General features: G+C 36.5%; 1 long non-coding RNA gene and 1 pseudogene across 1 annotated transcript; both read right to left on the reverse strand.

Annotated features, from left to right (window-relative positions):
* Positions 1–9430: 9430 nt before the first annotated feature.
* On the reverse strand, positions 9431–10541 carry LOC147292375 (receptor-like protein EIX2; annotated as a pseudogene).
* Positions 10542–18837: 8296 nt separating this feature from the next.
* On the reverse strand, positions 18838–19575 carry LOC147292376 (uncharacterized). Its single transcript, XR_015120176.1, has 3 exons — positions 19472–19575; positions 19339–19384; positions 18838–18885 (listed from the first exon to the last, which is right to left on the reverse strand). It is a non-coding gene; the product is annotated as an uncharacterized LOC147292376 (long non-coding RNA).
* Between the last annotated feature and the right edge of the window lie 338 nt (positions 19576–19913).

The raw sequence follows: 19913 nt of genomic DNA on the forward strand, positions 1-19913 counted from the left end.
AAAATCAATTTTTTGGTCGACAAAGTGTCGACATGTCGACCATTTGGCGACTAAAAATGTATTTTTGTCTAAAAAGAGGCCAAAGAGTCATAAAAGTAAGAGTTGGCTAGGAAGAGTTAAAAAAGTAAGAGTTGTATAAAAAAGGGTTATTCAATGAAATTTCTCATTTCTTTTGCACGGAGGTTTCACCTTATTGTAGCTTGGGGCGTTTATTCCTTCAAACTTTTGTTGTCAAGATGTGTTTTTTTTTTTTTTTTTTTGGCCTGGACCTCTTTTGTTGTTGTTGGTGTTTTTTTTTTTATGACTCCACAGGATAGATGTAAGGCCTTATTGTAACTATGCTTGGATGGTTGTACTGTTGGTAGTTTGTATGACTGTTGAGGATAGCCATGAGGCTTTGTTATGAGTATGATGCTTGGACAACTGTAACTTGTATTTTTTCTTGCTTGTGATAGGTTGGGGTAAGTAAAAAAAGGGTAAGTCACTACAACAAAATACCCCATAAGATATCAATCGTGGACTGATATCTAATGGGGGTAGAAATTTGATATATTCAAGGGCGATATCTAATGTTCCCATTTTAGATATTACCTTTCTGACTGATATGTAAGTATTTTTATATATCTTTTCTTTTTGTTCAACCTGATGTCCTAAATATAAAATGAATATCATATTTTTATCATTTCTTATATCTACAATATCCGAGTATCAATAGTTCTGGTCAATAGATATCCTATTTGACACTAATACTAACATATAAGCTGATATCAATATCATGCATGTTTGAGGTAGAATATGATATAAAACCATAATATCAATATTAGGTATAGGGTAGAATCTGTTATATAATTGAGATATCAATATCAGGTTTGTGATAAATAATATGATATATAACCAAGGAGTAAAATTTCGGTTTCGAGGAAATTTTCGATGGAAATTTTGACGGAAATTTTCGCGGAAATTTCGATTAAAATTTCGATTTCGATAAAATTAGACAAAAACGAGGAAAATTACTATCAAAATATGGAAATTTTGAATGAAACTTGACCATATGTTTATTTAACATATTATCTACTACATTGATAAAAAATATTGAAGAAATCAAATAATATAGAAGATTTCATGTGATATGTAATGAATATAATGTGCGCCGGAGATAATACTGTTAAAAAAATACTTCACTAATTAATAATTACATAATAAAATTACACGAATAAATCACCAATGTGGCAACGGAAAGTAGCAAGCTTACTCAAAGGGACTTAGAAATGGTCTTCAATAGTTAAATTAAACCGAATTGGGTTAAAATAGAACCAATCAGATGACAGCAGCGGTGACAACTGTTTACCTAAAATTTCAATTTTACAAATTATCAAAATTGGAAAACCAAAACATTAAGGAAATGAAACTTCATGATAAGGGGATAAATTTCTTTTTCATAATTTATGTTTACAAGTTACAACTAAATGAAACACCAAAATAGCCAGATCAAACCCCAAATAAAATCTCAAATCTTTTTTTTTTTTCTTTCCAATTGCCTAAAGACTCCAAATCTCAATCTACCTTTAAAAAAAAAAAAATTTCTTTCCTTTTTTCTCTTCTTTTTTTTTTCTTTTCTTTTTTTTCTTTTCTTTTCTTTTTTTTTTCTTTCCTTTTCTTTTTTTTTTTTTTTTTCTTTTCTCTTCTTTTTTTTCCTTTTCCTTTCTCTTTCTTTTCTCCTCCTTTTTTCTTTTTCCTTTTCCCCTTCTTCCCAGTTCCCCCGTGACCTTCCTTTTTTTTCTTCCTTTTCCTCTTCTTCCCCCAGTGGTCTTTCACTCTTCCCTTCCTTCTCCCTCCTTCCCCAGCCACTAGATCTGTGCCCACCTCCCGCGACTGCTTGCGCGGCCACCGAACAGAAATGAAAGCAGAAGCGCATCTTAGCCGCATGGAGCTCATGTCTCATTCCTCCACCTTTCTCCTCCCTTCGATCACGCCCAACCACCCACCGTGTCTAACTTACTCACTTGTGGTGCTTAATCAGAGCCTTCCGAGATTCGCCCCCTGCTATGGAAGCACGGTACTTATCCTATACCTTCTTTTTATTTTCCTTGTGTTTCTCTGAGCTTTTTGTGATGCATGTTTGTTTAGAGTAGCACAACTGCGCTCGCCTCCTCCCTCGCCCAGAACCCACGCCTCCCACCCCGCAACTTGAAAATTTAGCCGAAATTTCGAGGATTTCGGAAAATTTCGGCGAAATTTTTCGAAATTTTTCGAAATTTATTTGGTATGGTGTTAAAATTTCCATACCCTTAAAAAACGAAATTTTACTCCTTGTATATAACTACATATCAATAGCAGGTATGGAACAAACCCTGATATCTAAATATTGTTTATATATCATGTCTTAGATAAAATATGATATCAAATCATCAAAACATTCTAGTTTTTAGACAAAAACTAATATCCAAACATCCTTTAGACTAGTTCTTATGTGCATTATATATCATTTTTTTTCACCTAAAATTGATATCAATACATAAATTTGAGCAAGTAAATTGAAATGGCCAAAAAATTTGTGCAGCCATAAAATCTTTCATTCTCATTCCATATATATATATATATATTCCAATAATCACCAATAACAATATTCAAAGCTGCCCCAAAAGATTTAGATAACCATTAATTTTTTGTTTTGTAGAGGTCTAAACATAACCACCAACCTAATAACTAAGGCAATATTGCCTAAACTTGTTTGTTAAGACCTTTACAAAACCAAAACAAGTTGTAATGTACCAAAAGTTGCCCATATGCATGTACAAAATAGCATGACAACACCTAGGCTAATTAATATGCAAATCAACACTATGTCTAGCTAGCTAGTTCTAACTTCTGCCATCATTTACAAAATATTCATGGCAGCATGTATTTTAATTAAAAGTACCAATCTTCAACTTTCTTCTATCTACAAAAAGGGCAAAATGTACACCACATACCAACTTGTTGGTCTAAAGATAATTGAAATTCATAAAATCTCCCCATTCCACCCGCACCTCATCTATTTGATCTTGTGTGTATCATCTTCGCTTGATCTTCGGATTGGACCACTGAAAACATCAAATGAACATATATTCTCAAATTTAATCACAAATTCATTGAACTCACAAGTTCTATATACTGACTACATGCATGCCTTATTCATCTCAATTTTCAACTAAACATGCATAAAGAATAATAAGCTTTTCTGGTTTAAAATAAACATGCCTTATTTCGGGTTTAAAATAGGGAATTGGAATGTATGGTAGATATCAATTTTTTTTCACCTAAAAGGGATATCAATGAATTGAACATATAATTTGTGCTTGTAATTTGAAATGGCCTAAAATTTTGCAAGTATAAAATCTTCCATTCCCATATATTTCATATTTCAAGTATAAATCATCCAAAAAAAAGTGTTCTAAAACCTCAAAATACATGCAAGTCCCTATACAATTGAATAAATAATCTCGTAGTTAAAACATAAATAAAATGAGTCTTAGGCCTAGTTTGGTATTGTTGTGCTGTGAGAATAATCACTTTCAGTTTGTAGTGAAAATAATTAGCTATGAAGTAAAGCAACTGCGTGTTTGGTAAACTGTCTTTTCAAAACTGCTGTGAGTATAAAAAAAGTGTTTTGAGTATTTGGTAAATTTTAGTGTGAAAGTGATGTAGTTGTGTATAATGACTAAAATAGACATTGATGCTGAAAGTAGTTTTACTCACTTGTTTGGTAAAAAAAACCTTTAATAACTTTTAAGCATTTTTTTTCCTAAATATTTACCTTAAATTCAATTAGCCAAAGAGAAAATATCAAGAAATAAGTTTTTTTTTTTGTATATATTTTACCACAAATTTTCATAAGCTTGCTTCGAAATTCACATTTTTCTTTTTCAAAATCTTCACTTCTTGAACTTCAATCTTCACCTCTTGAACTTCAATCTTCACCTTAAGCTAAATAAATTGTTAAATTTTATCTTACCTGGAGCCTTAAAAAAACTTAAACATACAATCATTAACCCATTGCTCAACCTTGTAATTTTGCAGTAGTTAACATTTATGTAACAATGAGATGATAACAATGAAATATTCTACCAAGACTCCAAAACACAGACACTGACAAAGTTTTCTTAATATTGATTACTAATATTGATTACAAAAATTAAGTATGCCTGCAAATGCACAATTACCAACTCTCATAGCTTGGTTTGCATATATGCTAGGCTTCATTCCCAGTAAAATTATATTTACACGGAAACTTTATAATTGCAGAAACTAGCTAGAAATTTAAGCATTTCTTTGATTTCAATTGATGAATGTTTGGCTTCCAAAGATGGTCTAGAGTGGGCAGTCTGATCAGGTTATAATAATATTCAGATGGAGGAAGACTTGAAGTTGATGGTTGATAGTACCATTGAGCGTGTTCAACGGTCATTGAAACTTTGTAAAATTCTTCAAAATATTAAATGGTTAATTTTGCATATGGATCATTCTGAGCTCAAACACATCAATAGAGGGGCAAAGGCAACCACAGATGCACTAGCGGAGGTTGGACATTCAAGTCTTCTAGTCTGCCTCTTCACGTAACCACTAACCAGTTTTATCAATATATGCACTGACTGCCTAACGCTCTCAACTGATGTAGGACAACAACATGTATGACCATATTGTGCAATGTCATTTTTCAGCTCTGCCAGTAAAGTAGTAAAACAAGAGTTATAGCTCATACATAACAGTAATAAATGAAAGGAAAGAACACAAAGTGGTCTCAACAGAACTGGTTAGTAGTAGATAGCTAAAGCAAAAATAGTGATTAAAGTATAACAAGCCATATTACTTTTGTGGGAAGGTATAAGATATGACATGTCTTAAATTAACAAGTAACATGAATTAGCTTGAGTTGAAAAAAGATTCAAACCTCACAATCCACATATAGTGGATTCAACATAGTGCTATATATGAATCTAGAGATTGTATCATTTTCTTACCACATGCACTTCTTGATGAAAACTAATATAACAAGACTATATACTACAACAAAACTGTATCATGCCGTCGCGTCGACCATCTGATCGATCGTGGGGAGTAGATAGCAGTCCTTTGGGCAAGCCTTGTTGAGGTTTTTGAAATTGACGCAGACCCTCCATATCCTATTCTTCTTTTGTAAGACGACGACGTTCGATATCCATGTCAGACACCAAATGTCTCTGATGAATCCGACTTCGAGCAACTTGTCAACCTCATCCCTGATCACTTGGTTTTGCCACAGGATAAATCTTCTTTGCCTTTGTTGGTACGGGGTTGCGTTTGGATTTACGTTCAGGCGATGACATGCAATGCTTGGATCTATGCCTGGCATGTCTGCATGTGACTATGCGAACACATCCTTGTTTGCTCAGAGTACTTGTATGAGCTCAATCTGCTTATTCTCATTCAGGAGGGTTCCCACCAATACTGTTTTTTCCGATTCTTTTTCGTCCAAGGCTATTTCTGCCAAAGGTTTGACGGTCATAGGCTCTCTTTCGTGCTCGATCATTACTGGTGGGTCCTCCTCTGATTGCTATTTCCTTTATGGCTCGATCATCGGTCTTTTAGTGGCTGATCGGATTCCAGTGGTGATTTGATAGCATTGTTTTGCTACAATCTGATCTCTCACGATGTTGCTCGTGCCCTTCCCTTTGGGAGAGACTATTCTCATAATCAAACATCTGGTCGATGCTTCACCTTCCATCCGCCAGATCCACTCCCTGCCCATTATTATATTGTATACATATGGGGAGTTGATGACCACAAAGGTTACCTGTAAGGTTTTCCCGGCGGCTATGACAAATAGGGTGATCTCTCCTACGAGGATTGCTTGATTTCCTTCAAAGGCCAAAATGGGGGTCGAGTTTGACCTCAAAGCTTTATCGTCGAGGCCCATTTGTTTGAAGGCTCCGTAGTACATCACTTTGGTGCTGCTGCCGCCGTCGATCATAACTTTATGCACTCTGGAATTTTCAATTTGGAGGATCACCACCAAGGCGTCTTTGTGGGGACACTCGAGTCTTTCCAGGTCTTCCTTGTCCTTCTTTTTGTGACGCTGAGTGAGTAGATGCCGAACTGATGTTATTCACCCTTTGTATTTTCTCGAGCTGTCATTTTGAGCTGCGTCTTCATGCCGATTCTCCTTCTGGTGGTGCTGGTCCTCCATGAATGGAATGTATTTCATGAAGGATGGGATCTGTCAGACTGGTGTTGGCCGTTTCCACCATTTGTGTTTCTGGTGGCTTCGCATTCCCGACCTGATACTGGGTCAGCTGCCATTTCTTCATCATTACGGCGATCTGACCTTGTAGATTCCTACATTCCCCGAGGTTATAGCCGAAGTTGTTGTGCAATGCGTAATGTTTGGTCTTATCTCGTTTTTCTAGTGGACTTCTTCTTGGTGTTAGGTCTCGAAAGATGCCTTTTCTTTTGTTCTCATGGTAGATCTTAACAATACTGCAGGTGAGGTTGAGGTCAGGAAATTTGTTCCGATCTCCTTGGTATTTTCCTTTCTGCTTTGAACTACATGGCTGATCTCCCGATGGCTTTAAGATGGGTTGAACGTTATTGACCTGGGGTTGTTCAAGTGTCGCCGGGATCTCCGAGGTCTGATCGTGGGTTATTGCTGAGACTCTTCTGCGACTTGTTGCATCTTCTTCCAGACGGATGTAAGGTTCTGCTCAGGCGATGCACTCCTTCATGTCATGAGACGGATGCATAACGATGTCATCGTGCAGTTTGGATCCCAGCAGGAGCCCTTCTTTGAAAGTAGTGGTAGCGGTTTCTCTGGGATAGTTGTCAAGGAGGACATTTCCACTACGAAGCGGGACATATAGTCTTTGAGCTTTTCATTCTTGTTTTGTTTCGTGTTGAACAAAGCAGTGATGTTGTCCTTACGCTTTTGATTGCAAACATACTGCGAGATAAATATCTCGCAGAGTTTGGTGAAGCTTTCAATGGTTCTTGGCCTCAGCTGTCTGAACCAGGTTAAGGCCGATCTGGTGAGGCTTGAGGGAAAAAGTTTGCACTGGATTGCCTCATTGTTAGCTTCTAGGACAAGTTGTTGCTGATAATGGTAGATGTGGTCCATTGGATCTCCGGTCCCATCGAATAGCTGGAATTTCGATGGTTGAAACTTATCTGGCTTAGGAGCAGCCACGATGTCATCAGTGAACGGGGATTTGCAGATTCATTTAGCAGCTTCAACGGCAAGTTGTGCTAGAGTCAGAATTCTGTAGTTAGAAAGTAGTCTATGCAAATCTTTTGTATCTCGTGCCTTTTTGTGGGATCGGGATCCTCCCTGCTCGTTATCGCTAATCGTGATTTCACCTTCTTCCCGATCGTTGTCGAGGTGGTTGTTTTCTGAACCACCTATCACACCTTTCCTTTTCCCGTTCACGTCGTTGTTCATTGGTTGGTCTCACTTTGCTGCTGCTAATGCCTCTGTAGCCATGCGAGTGGCCTCTTTCACTTCATTGACCATTGCTCGTAAGAGAACCATCATCTCTGCTTGGCTTTGTGGTACGTTTAAGTTCTCATCACTTCCACTCATGGTTGCTCTTTGTTTACTATAGACGATGCCAACTGCTGATGCTAAAAAACTCCGATCCGGATAGTTAATCAACAATAAATAAAAAGAGCAATCTAACCTTGGAATTGTGACGAATCCTAACCGAACTTCGTTGTCGATATCTTCTCTGACGTAATTTGTCAATCGTGTCAGGGGTGGTGGTACCTGCAATGTCACTTCGATGGCTAAATGAGTGTTTAGTCAAGTTGATTTATCTCTAAATTGAAAATCTGATGTGTGTCCTTTTGTTACCCTAAAAAATCACGGCAGAGATTGCCAAGAAAACTGATGAAAACACTAGTAGTCCTTTAAATGAATTTGCGGGCGTGCCACTATCTTTCGGCTGAGAAGCCGTGGACAGAATGTATAACTAACTTAATTGATGTACTGCGCCGTGAAACTAACTTCTTAACCAAACGATTGTTTGGCGAGAAAGGAACAAGAAACTCGCCTTAGTTCTATTGCCTTGATCTTCAAGGACTTCTAATTACTTGGTGTGACGATAACAGTGTGCTCGAAAGTAAAGATGCGATGAAGGAGTACTTGAGTAATTGGATGCAACGAAAAATTATGAACTTTAATGTAAAAAGTATGGACGATCTAATTATCTTGGAAACAAGTGACAATGATAGTTCTAATAACAAATCTCATGGTGAAAAGACATAAAAACTAGGATTAAATCAAAGGAAAATCAATACTAAGAACAATGAGATTCTAGCAAGGCTAAAACGAAAAGAACAATTTGCTTGAGAGCTTGAAGAACTAGAAAAATTAGGATGCTTGATCTGAGATTTGATGTTGATTTTTGATTGTGTTGAAGAGAGCTTTTCTTTCTAATGCCTTACTTTATATAGTGATTAATCTTCCTAGGGTTAGGAAATCCTTTCCTTATTGCATTTGAACTATTCTTTCTTTGCACTCAAGACTTGCCTAAATTAGACTCCTAACTTGCCAAGGATTCTCAGCACAGTTAAGTTTCTTTAAAAACACATGCTGATCTGGATTTGGGTTATGGGCCTTTTTGCCATGGACTTGGGCTTCTTGGCGCATTGGGCTTGGATCCTTGGTGAGACAACAACTTGGACCTTTCACAATGACTTCATGGACTTTCTTGGGCTTGGCCGTGAACTTGGCCCAAAACCAAAATAGGGTGTAAACACCTTTCTTATTGTTTTCTTAAGTATTTATAGAATGCTTTTTCCTTATTCCCATGACTCCATAATCTCTATTTCTCCTTGATTTCAACTGATCATGCATGGGGTTGTGGAGAAGGTGGTTGATGATCATGAGTTTGTTGGTTCCTTCCCACGCCGTTTTGGCTCTACGTGGGTTTAAACCAATTCAGCACGTGTTTGGTCCAAGATCAATTCTATTGGTCTTGGGTCTAATTTGTTATGAGCTTTGTAATGTTTATTGCTCAGCCCGATTACATATTAGCCCATTGCAGAAATATGTGTCCACATCATTCTATTGCTGTAACTGTTTGAGACTTTAGTTGTTACCTATCAAAACTGTAATTTACTAGTATAGCAGGCCATACATTACAGTACTTCTAAATTAAAGCATCTACCAAACCTTTATCCCAGAACTCTGTTCTCACAAACAAACTGATCCAAATGATGAAAATAAAATAAATTACATAGAATTCTTCCATCTTCACACTAACAATTGATCATTGACAAAAAAAATACAACACGGAAGTTCTAGGGAAGATAATAGAAATTAAATCATCATATTATCTAACAAACCAACTTTGTAAACCAGCTACAAATTTCACTGTGATTGCCACAACAAGCCTATCTTTCATTTAAGACTTCTTTATCACCAAACTAACAAACTTCCAAACAGAGCCCAAAATCCAACAATGAATCCCAATGATGTGCTTGCATAAAGCCATATCTTCTCAGACCAATCTTCGTCTACGATTGCGTGTTCTTCAACTTGTGCATCACCATTGTTGGATTCTGATGAGCATTGGACTTGCAATGGAGGCCCACAAAGTCCTGAGTTTCCTTTATAGATGGTTGGGTCAATGAAAGTTTGGAACTGGTTGGCTGATGGAATTGGGCCGAATAAGTTGTTGTACGACAAGTTTAGCTTGCTTAGTGAAGTCATATTAGTCATAGTTGAAGGAATTTAACCGCGAAGATGGTTAACTGATAGGTCAAGAGTTTCTACCAATTGTAAGCTTCCAAAACCCTCTAGTATCTTTCCAGTCAATTGGTTCCCAGATAAATTCAAGCTACACAAGACTAAGAGATTTGCTATCTATTCTGGTATTTCTCCCCACAAATTATTGCTTGACAAGTCTATGGTGTTTATGAGCTTTAAGAGATCATAATTATATTCATATGTTGCTCCTTTCACGTTTAAGTCCATATGCTGAGTTTCAGGGTATGGTGTGTGCACCACTGCTGTATGGTTCTTAAACGTGTAAGCTGAATGTTTCATTTCTTTCAAATTTCCAAGACATCTAGGTATGGAGCCTGATAAATTATTTTGAGAAAGGATTAAAACCTTAAAATTAGGGTTGCTGCATATTTGATGAGGAATATTTCCAATGAACTTGTTGGCTCCTAGAAGTAAATAGGATAATTTTGGTAGGTCTTCTCCAATCCATCTTGGTATGGTCCCTGAGAATTTGTTTCCACCAAGATCAAGTACAGACAGCTTTGTGCAATTTTGCAATGATGGTTGAAGCTCCTCGGAAAGATTGTTATTGCTTAATCTCAACCAGAAAAGTGACGGTAATTGTGAGCACATGGAGCTTGTAAATTGACCAAATAAATTGTTAAAGGAAAAAATCAATGACCCTCGGGCTTTGTAAACCCTTCCAATCCCTAGGGATATATCCGAAAAAATAATTTCTTAAGAGATCAAGAGAAGTCAACATCTTCATCTTAATTATAGAAGCAGAAATATATGGTACCATTTAGATTATTCCTAGAAAGATCTAGGGTCTTCATATTTGATATCTCCTGGCCAATGTTTGAGGGAATTGGTCCTGACAATTTGTTGCTTGCTAAGTGGAGGTATGTTACATTTGGCCAAAGTGGAACGGGACCCTCCAAGTTGCTGTTATTCAAAATAACTCCATCCAAATTTGTTGAAACTGGAAGTTTTCCTCTTAAATGGTTATTAGAGAGTTGCCACCAAGAAAAATATGGTGAAATTCTCCAAAGCCAATTAGGTATTGTATTTGAAATTTCAAGATTCTCGAGAAGTATCAAATTTTGGAGGAATAGTCCCTCATCATCTTGGGAATTTATCAAACTTACAGCATTTTGATCTCTTTTCACTTTTTTCAAGTGCTAATGTTTGAGTTTCAGATTTAAATTGGGTCTCTAATCTCATTGTAAAAATCATGTAGTCATCTAATTGTGATCAAATAAATAGACGATCACTGTTTTTGATAAAAGCATATAAATAATTGTTATCATAATCAAATGGCTAAATGACTTCTGATTTTGGAGATTTTTTTGTAGAGATGATCTTTAAAGTAGGGCCTAAAAAATGGATAGTTCGAATTTTGAAATTACATTGTGCAGTGGGCCCAACAAGGTGGTTAGCTTTGTATTATCTTACTAATTAGTAAGCTTTAGAGCACTCCAAAAACTAACTGGTTAACAAGTTAATACAAAGCTAATGACCCTGTTGGGCCCACTCCACAATGTAATTTCAAAATTCGAATTATCCATTTTTTAGGCCCTACTTCAAAGATCATCTCTACAAAAAATCTCCAAAATCAGAAGTCATTTAGCTATTTGATTATGATAACAATTATTTATATATTTTTATCAAAAAAAGTGATCGTCTATTTATTTGATCATAATTAAATGACTAAATGATTTCTAATGTAGTTGATTTTTTACGATGATGATCATTGAAGTATAACCTAAAAAATGGACGGTTCGGATTATGAGATTAGTTATTTGGTAGGCCCAAAAGCATGGTTAGTTTCGTATTAACTTACTAACTAGTTAGCTTTAAAGCACTCCTCATATACAAGAATGCTTTAAAACTAACTGGTTAACAAGTTAATACAAAGCTAATCACTCTGTTGGGCCCACTGCACAATATAATTTCAAAATTCGAACCATCCATTTTTTAGGCTCTACTTCAAAGATCAGCTCTATAAAAAATCTTCAAAATCGGAAGTCATTTAACCATTTGATTATGATAAAAATTATTTATATGCTTTTATAAAAAACAGTGATCGTTTATCTATTTGATCACAATTTGATAACTAAATGATTTCTAATGTAGTTGATTTTTTACAATGATGATCTTTGAAGTATGACCTAAAAAATGGACGATTCGGATTATGAGATTAGTTATATGGTAGGCCCAAAAGCATGGTTAGTTTCGTATTAACTTACTAACTAGTTAGCTTTAGATCTCTCCTCATATACAAGAATGCTCTAAAACTAACTGGTTAACAAGTTAATACAAAGCTAACTACCCTGTTGGGCTCACTGCACAATGTAATTTCAAAATTCGAACCATCGAATTTGTAGGCCCTACTTCCCATTATCAAAAAGGGTATACGGGCCAGGAAAATTTCCTCGGCCACTACTCGAAAATGGCCAACATAAGAAATGGTCAGTATGAGAAATGACCAACAATAACCCAAGTGTCATTTTTGGGTACAAACACTATACCTATATTTTTCTTTTCATTATCTTTTAATAAAAACATTTTAAAGATCTACCCTGAAAAAAAAAAAAAAAACAATTTTAAAGATCTAGAATTGACTGCAGCAACAAACATGTCAAACAAAACAAACGAAGCCAGTTTTTTTTTTTTTTTTTTGGGTTAAGAATGAAGCCAATTATTCAATAACTGCGGCAACCAACAAAGCAAATAAAGCCAGTTAGGTCCAGACAACTCAGAACAAAGGAAAAACAGCAGTAAACGAGAACAAGAACAGTAACGACAAAAGGAGCCACAAAGAAGCTCTTCAATTATAAATAGTAGCTTGCTTCAAATGAATTATAGCCAAATGAAGTGACAATAGAATCAGCAAACTCCTTTCACTTGTTTTCCTGTATTTAGAGGGACAATGGGTGACACTAGAACCAGCAAAGCCTTCCTTACACTTGTTTTTCTTGTTTTGTTGACCAAATCTTTTTTTCTTGAAGCCACAATATTGGGCAACTCTAGTTTTGAGACTTTCAATAAGGATTGCATTGCGGAGGAGAGGAAGGCCCTCCTTCAATTCAAAGAAGGCAATAAAGATCTTTTCGGTCGGCTTTCTTCTTGGGTTGGGGAAGAGTGCTGCAAGTGGAGCGGCATATTCTGCAGCAACCAAACGGGCAATGTCATCAAGCTTGATCTTAGCATTACACAATATATCTCGTTTGATTTGATTCTACTCTTAGGTGGTGAGTTACATCCCTCTTTGCTCAATTTAACTCACTTGAATTACTTGGACCTGAGTAACTACAATTTATATGGAACTCCTATTCCAAGTTTCATAGGTTCACTCAAGAAGTTGAGGTACCTTAACCTCTGTTGCTCAAATTTTGGAGGAATGGTCCCTCTTCATCTCGGGAATTTATCAAACTTGCAGTATCGTGATCTCTTTTCACTTTTTTGAAGTGCCAATGTTTGAGTTTCAGATTTAAATTGGGTCTCTAGTCTCATTGTAAAAAATCAATTACATTAAAAATCATTTAGTTATCTAATTGCGATCAAATAAATAGACGATCACTGTTTTTGATAAAGGCATATAAATAATTGTTATCATAATCAAATGACTAAATAACTTCCTATTTTGGAGATTTTTTGTAGAGATGATCTTTGAAGTAGAACCTAAAAAATGGATAGTTCAAATTTTGAAATTACATTATGCAGTGGGCCCAACAGGGTGGTTAGCTTTGTATTAACTTGTTAACCAGTTAGTTTTAGAGCATTCTTGTATATGAGGAGTGCTCTAAAGCTAACTAGTTAGTAAGTTAATACGAAACTAACCATGCTTTTGGACCCACCACATAATTAATCTCATAATCCGAACTGTCCATTTTTTAGGTCATACTTCAAAGATCATCATTGTAAAAAATCAACTACATTAGAAATCATTTAGTCATCTAATTGTGATCAAATAAATAGACGATTACTGTTTTTTATAAAAGCATATAAATAATTGTTACCATAATCAAATGACTAAATGACTTCTGATTTTGGAGATTTTTTGTAAAGATGATATTTGAAGTATGGCCTAAAAAATGGATGGTTCGAATTTTGAAATTACATTGTGTAATTGGCCCAATAGGGTGGTTAACTTTGTATTAACTTGTTAACCAGTTAGTTTTAAAGCATTCTTGTATATGAGGAGTGCTCTAAAACTAACTAGTTAGTAAGTTAATACGAAATTGACCATACTTTTGGGCCCACCACATAACTAATCTTATAATCCCAACCGTCAATTTTTTAGGTCATACTTCAAAGATCATCATTGTAAAAAATTAACTACATTAGAAATCATTTAGTCGTCTAATTGTGATCAAATAAATAGACGATCACTATTTTTTATAAAAGCATATAAATAATTGTTATCATAATCAAATAGCTAAATGACTTCCAATTTTGGAGATTTTTTGTAGAGATGATCTTTGAAGTACGACCTAAAAAATGGATGGTTCGAATTTTGAAATTACATTGTGCAGTGGACCAAACAGGGTGGTTAGCTTTGTATTAACTTGTTAACCAGTTAGTTTTAGAGTATTCTTGTATATGAAGAGTGTTCTAATGCTAACTAGTTAGTAAGTTAATACAAAACTAACCATGCTTTTGGGTTCACCACATAACTAATCTCATAATCCGAACCGTCCATTTTTTAGGTCATACTTCAAAGATTCATCATTGTAAAAAATCAACTACATTAGAAATCATTTAGTCATCTAATTGTGGTCAAATAAATAGACGATCACTGTTTTTGATAAAAGCATATAAATAATTGTTATCATAATCAAATGACTAAATGATTTTCGATTTTGGAGATTTTTTGTAGAGATGATCTTTGAAGTAGGGCCTAAAAAATGGATGGTTCGAATTTTGAAATTAGATTGTGCAGTGGGTCCAACATGATGGTTAGCTTTGTATTAACTTGTTAACCAGTTAGTTTTAGAACATTCTTGTATATATATATATAGAAATTATGGTATGCATGCATGTACCATAAAAAGTATGTATCTGCATATGTATATTAGTCTTAAAATGAACTGAATAAGTTAATAAACTTTAAATGTTTGAATTGAGCTATTAAGCTGTAATCATGATAGGCATAGTTCAATTTTCAACATAACTGAAACTAAGAAATAATTGTAAACTTAACTGAATGGCACTAATCTACTTAATCTTCAACTAAAATGAAAATTGTTATAACGAAACCAAAATACTAGTAGAAAAGATAGACAGTTCCCACTGTGCTTAAAGCTCCCACTCAATCGCAGCATCCAAACTTTCAACGTACAACTCCCATGTTTTTGACATGTTGTTTGAAAATTCCAACTAGTAAAGCTTTTGTAAAAGGGTCTGCCAATTGGTCTTGAGTGCTAACATACTCGATCTGCAATTCACCTTCTTAACACTCTCTCTAACCATCAAATACTTGGTTCCAATATGTTTGGACTTTTGAAGTCCTCTTGCTATTCTTAGAGAAACTCACAGCCCCACTATTGTCACAATAGATCTTTCTAGGATTGATTATTGACTTTATCATCTTTGTCTCTAGCATAAAATTCTTCAACCAAATAGCATGTACATAAGTTTCATACACTGCCACATATTCAGCCTGCATTGTAGAAGTTTATGTTATTGTTTGCTTAACACTTTTCCATGAAATAGCAGTCCCTCCAAACATAAAAACATAACCAGTTGTAGACTTTAGACGATCCATACAACTAGCAAAATCAGAATCTAAATAGCCAATTAACTCCAGGTCTTTTACTCTTCTAAAAACTAGCATATAGTCCTTGGTCTTTGAGAGCAGTTTTGCTCACCTCCTTTAACTAGGGTGTATGCTCATCTCCCTTCTCAAACCATGCCATCTGTTTAAAAAATTAACTTTGAGTTAACATATTGTATATTTAATTAAATTTTTTTTTACACAAAACTCTCTCTCACATTCTCTCTTTCTCCATTCTCTTTCCTCTGCGTTCTCTTTCTTCCCAACTCACCACATTCTTTATTTTTTATTTTTTTTATGAAAAGCATAGCTGCTTGCATTAAGGCTGATGGCCAGAAACGTCTCCCTCATTAGAGAGGGCATAGAGTAACCAAGAAGAAAAAGGTTCCTTCTAGAGTGCAGAGACATCTAAATTAATAGAGTACTGGGCAACTAAGTGTGCCATCCTATTACATAATCTTTTACGAAACTAAATAGAAATAGTTAATTTGTCACTGGTCCATCCTCTGAGATTTTGAACCACATGCCCATGACTTTCCTACCCTCGCAAACGTTATATAAACCTCACTCCTTATTCCTCTTCTGCATATCAATGAATACATGAATTTCACTTTATGGGTTCCCAAAAAAAGTCTCTTTTTCTTTTCTCACTAATTTGAAGCATACATACCCATTTGGGTTTCTGTGATTCTTGGGGTATGTGTCAAAATCTCAATGTGACAGTAATTGTAGCAGCAGTGATATACAGAGAGAAATGAGTTTTAGTGGGAGGAGGCTGGGGGTGGGATTTTGGGGATATTGGCTGGGGGTGGTGGTTGCTGGAGGCAGAGAGAAATGCAGAAAGCTGAGAAAGGCTGGGTTTTGGGGGGTGGCGGCGGCAGCGGAGATCGAGAGATAGGAGAGAGGTGAGAGGAGAGAGGTGATTCGGGGAGAGAGAGAACGCATAGGAGAGAGAGAGAGAGAGAGAGAGAGGAGAAAGAATGTGAGAGAGATTTGTGTAAAAAAAAAAATTATATATATAATAGGTTAACTCAAGGTTAATTTTTTAAACATATGTCATAATTTAAAAGGAGAGGTGAGTATACACCCTAGTTAAAGGAGGTGAGCAAAATTGCTCTCTTTGTCTTTTGCAAATATCTGAGCACTTTCTTACTTGCAATCCAGTGAGATTGACTTGAATTTATTTGATATCTTCCTAACATCCCCACAACAAAAGCAAGGTCAGGTCTAGTACACATTTGACCATACATGACCCTACTAAAGATGCATAAGGCTTGTCTTTCATGAATGCCTCTTCTTGTTTAGTTGTGGGACATTCTTATTTACTGAACTTGTCACCTTTTGACATAAGTGATTCTCCAGCCTTGCAATTAAGCATGTCAAAACGTTTCAGAATCCTTAGAATGTATGCTTGTTGTGACATTCTCAGTAGGAAGTTCTTTCTATCTCTCTTTATTTCAATTCCCAGCACATAGGATGCTTCTCCAAGGTCTTTCATTTCAAATCTGTCTAAAAGAAAATCTTTAGTCTCAATTAGTAGCTCCTTGTTGCTACTAGCCAAGAGAATATCATCAACATAGAGAACTAGAAAAATAAAATTACTCCCACTGGTTTTGAGATAAATACATTCATCAGATGGATTCTCTAAAAAACCATTTGAGATTATCACTGAATCAAACTTGACATACCACTATCTTGATGCATGTTTTAGTCCATAGATGGTGTAACGCCCCGAACCTCGGGCCCAAAAAATATTGAAACTTTGCCGTTAAACATCTTTTCAAACAATGAGACATACATTTAACATAATAAATAAGGAAAATGTTAGCAAAAAGACTATAAATATACCCCTATTTTCAGTTGAAGATCCCGATTTCACTTTGATTCAATTAAGGACTATAATTTTTCAAATGGCTCAATCAAGTACATTCTGTCATGTCTGTCACATTTACCGTTAAAAAACTGGTCACGTGACCCTTACGTGACTAATTTATAAGGGCAAAAAAGTCTTTTCCATAAAAAAATAAAACTAAATAAATTTAAACAAATTTAAAAAAAAAAAAAAATTCCCTCCATCTCCCCCATCTCCCACCTTCACCACCCCCTGCACCATGTCGACCCAACATTCCCCCCACTCACTCAGCCCAGCCCTGTGACGCCCCGGAACTGGGAACACCACAGCGGCACCCGTCTTAAAGATCCTGAGACTATAATACCCTTTACCCCGAGTATTATATTCCCAAGCTCTCTAAAACGAGTTAAGCCCTTTTTATTGAAGAACCCGGGTTGGATCAGAGTAGTAAAAATACAACGGAAGAAATTACTGAAAATGCCTCATATTATAAATAACAGTAAAGAGTACCAACCCGTGAGGGTTATGTGTTTCAAATACACTAACCCTAATGCTACATAATAAAACAGTAGATAAACAGATATGTCAGGATAGTCCAACCCACGCCAGAGTGATTCAGTCTTCAACAAAGTGGTGCAACAAATTGGACTCATGGATAGCCATTGAGATATGCCACCTACGAGGATGAAAGAGAAACACCACCACAAATCCAAAGAAAGGATCTAAACCAGATAGCAAGACTGAAACTGACAAGCTGCAAGTGCCACACCCACAACCTCAATCTTGGTCTCCAACAACTGGATTATCTGCACTCACAAGAGTACAGTAGGGGGTAAGCGTCACATACGTTCATCGCTTCTCCTCGAGGGAAAATCCTAGTTAGGTTTGAAGCAATACTCGAAAATATAGGATTTCAAGGAAAACAGTTTAAAAGCAATGCACACCTAAAAACAGGGTATCAATATCAATAATACTGTAACCAAAGCCAGTAATGATAAAGATAATTATGCCAATAATCAGTGAGTAAAGCCTTTGCATGCTCATACATCTTTTTCAGTGAAAATCCTTCCTGTCACGTGACATAGTTCAGAAACATACCTGCGACCGATCACATACAGGCCAACCGCCAGTATCGGAAATTCAACCACCACCTTGATACTGTGGTGAGAGTATCCATTTACCTGGTAATACCACATTGGTTAGCCTCCCCAGAAGGACATTCGACTAACCAGTCCGTACTTACCCCTCCGGAGGTTTAGGGGATCGAAACCCAAGGTCACAACACGTGCCCGTTACTCTCATGTCGTCCAAGGTATCACACAGAAAATCACACAAATATGCCATACAAAAATCATGCACATTCTCTGTGAAAGACATTTTCATATACATATAGTACGAAAATAGGCAGGAAATCCAATAACCGGGATATGGTACCTTCCCCCTACCTGTTTTACCAAAGTGTCCCTTGCCTGATCCCTTTCCTGTGTCTGGGTCCCACTTGTACCTGTTGGGAAACTGGAGATCCGAATCCGACGACAGCTATTAGGAACGTACTAAACGTACTCTCGGCCTTGTCTGTTAAGACCAGGTAAAATTTAGAGGTTTGGCACTAGCGTAACTTGCTAGGCTTCTCTAAATTCTTGATCCGGCATGACCCTGCTCCCCGAGGCAGACAGTCATGTCGGACCGTGTGGTTTCTAAGTTTATTTTAATTTATTGTCGAGGAGGTTGATCAGATATGAACCTTACAACGTGACCAGGTCAGTGCATGGGGAAACTGAGGGAGCTCTGGCTCAGTACCCAACGCTTGTATGCTCATAGACTGACCTTAGTCATCACGTTATTTGGTTACCACTGATATGGCCTCAATATTTATTAAGTTCATTTAATAACAACAGTTAAACGGCGTTTTGTCTATAACCACCACTTAAACAACAGCAAATTAAATAAGCTGGGTTAAGTGTATACCTGTTGAAGACTTCCCACGAGCAGAGTCTCGGTACTACTAGACTTGCTAAATAATAAGATTAAAATAGCTTAATTAACAAGAGATTTATTTAACAAAATTTTAGCATAAATTCGACAGGGATCAAGAAATTACCTATGGAGCTCAGAAATGATTTTTTTAAAACTTCACCAAAACATAGCCTTCACACTACTAGAATTGAAGAGCTCGTCGCCACGATCGCGTAGGCGAAATCGGATCGTTGATCGGAGCTCCAGAACTCAAGATAAACTCAAAACAAGATTGAAGAAGAGAGAGAAAGGAGGAGAGAGGAGAGAGAAGCTCTCTCTTGGGAAGCGTGCGGCTGAAATGGGTGAAGAACCAGCAAGGGTGCGGCACTATTTATAGGAAGGCTTGACTGAGTCAACTCGGTCAACTCGTTGACTCAGTGGGTGGACTCACCACCAACCATCGCCACGTGTCAAGTGGAGAGGCTGCCACGTGTCGCGGGCCATGCAGCTGGTTGCACATGCAGCCGTCGGATCAGATGGGCCATGCGAGATTCAACGGCCCAGATCGTGCCACGTGGCGCGATCTG

Source organism: Dryas octopetala, chromosome 2 (assembly GCF_963921425.1).
Source record: "Dryas octopetala chromosome 2, drDryOcto1.1, whole genome shotgun sequence".
Lineage (NCBI taxonomy): Eukaryota > Viridiplantae > Streptophyta > Magnoliopsida > Rosales > Rosaceae > Dryas > Dryas octopetala.